This window comes from Otolemur garnettii, unplaced genomic scaffold (genome assembly GCF_000181295.1).
Source record: "Otolemur garnettii isolate 467f Iridium unplaced genomic scaffold, OtoGar3 scaffold00139, whole genome shotgun sequence".
NCBI lineage: Eukaryota > Metazoa > Chordata > Mammalia > Primates > Galagidae > Otolemur > Otolemur garnettii.
Window position 1 is genome coordinate 3750274 of NW_003852534.1, and position 1742 is coordinate 3752015.

Below are 1742 nucleotides of genomic sequence, written 5' to 3' on the forward strand. Positions count from 1 at the left end.
CCCAGCGTTCTCCATGGGGTGACAGGAGGCAAGCTGGGCACAGCCCCTGGGCTCATGTCTGTTACACCAGGTCAATCTGCCTGTCTACTAGATCTAGGTTATCTGCCAGTGGTGACCTGGTTCTCCCTGGGGACACTGAACAACATTCGGAGACATTTTATGTCGTCACAACTCTGGGAGGGAGTGGTGAGAAGCTGCTCTTACCGTCTAGTAGCAAAGGCCAGGATATCAAAACGTCCAGCACAGGACCACCCCTGTAACTAGTGGTCTTCCATCCCCAAATGCCACTAGGGCCCAGACTGAGGGGCTCTGCCCAGTGTCTACATCATATCTGCATTTATAGATCTGCAGGTGGGCTCCTGTGAGAAGCTACAGAGCCTTAACAAGATCTGGAGACAGCCATCTGCACTTCTCTCTGCTCAACTCCAGAGCATTCCTAGAGGACAGACTGCATCGTGTCCTCTCTGCACCTCCAGCCAACCTGGCACAGACCCTAGACAGGTGCACAGTTGATGTTTTCTGAAATGAAGTCAGAGAACCCAACAGACACTTCCTCTGCCAAGTGCCTCCCTCATGGGTTCTACCTTGAGATGTAATTTCTTCTGTGTGGCACTTGGAGGGTCCCTATAAGAGTGACAGTGACACCTTAAAGCCCCGAGCATGCTAATCCTTGCTTTTCATCTTGTTATCTAACCCTCAGCACAGCCCTGAAGCAGAGGGGGCTTTCTAAGAACAAGATTTCACTGAGAACGTGCTACTCACTCTGGCGTCCTCTTTAGCTTCCAGCATTCATTCTGTCCCTCGGTGGTGCAGGATGACACTGGCCTGGCCTGCCCTTGCAGTCTCTCCACACTCCCTGCTCTCCTCACCCCGGTGCACTGTGCTCACTCTCTGCAGATCCCAGACCCACCGAGGACCCCCACACCTCCACAGCTGCAGACGCTGGCACATGCTCATTCTTCACCCAGCAATGTCCTTCTCTGCTCCGGTTTCTTATTACAGCTTCATTATCTGCCTAGTGGTCCAGGTCTGTGCCCTGCTAAACATGGTGTCGTCCAGCCCTTCACCTGAGTGTGGGCAGACACTGTGAGCCTTGCTGAGTAGCAGGTGGGTGCCAGACGTGGCCTGGCCTGGGGAGGTGGCCACACAGCCCAGCAAAGAAAACCCTTCTGTGGGTCCTGAAGAATGAAGGACCTCGGTGGAAAAGTGACCGTGTGAGGAACATGGAGTCTTCTCTGCAGCCCGCTGTGGCCGTCCAGCAGAGCAGTAACTGCTACACATCTGGTCATTCCGTTTCCTAACAGGAATGGCACCTGCTAACCGAGGAAGTCAGAGGCAGGAGGACGGGACAGGAGGAGGGAAGGCTGACCAATGTCGGGGTTGTCAGGCTCTATGCAGTGAGGAAGTTTCTGCACCTTCCACACGAGGGTGAGAAGGACACATGTAGGGTTTCTCCATCAAGGAGCATCCTCTCCAGGAACCTGCCTGGTTTGGGGGCCAGCAGCCTTCACTCCCTACTCTGGGGACAGGAGCATGCTCCCTCCCTGTGGGGACCCCCGTTCCTTCTCCTGTCCCCTCAGCACTGCCGTGAGGAAGCAGCAGTAAGGAGAGGACGTGGGATTTAGTGGGTGGGATTCCGTCTGCCTTTTCCCTGATAACATTCAACACCACACCAATAACGTTAAATGCATGAGTTAACACCTGTTGGAATGATGTAATGAGCAAAATAAAGAAAAAGGAGT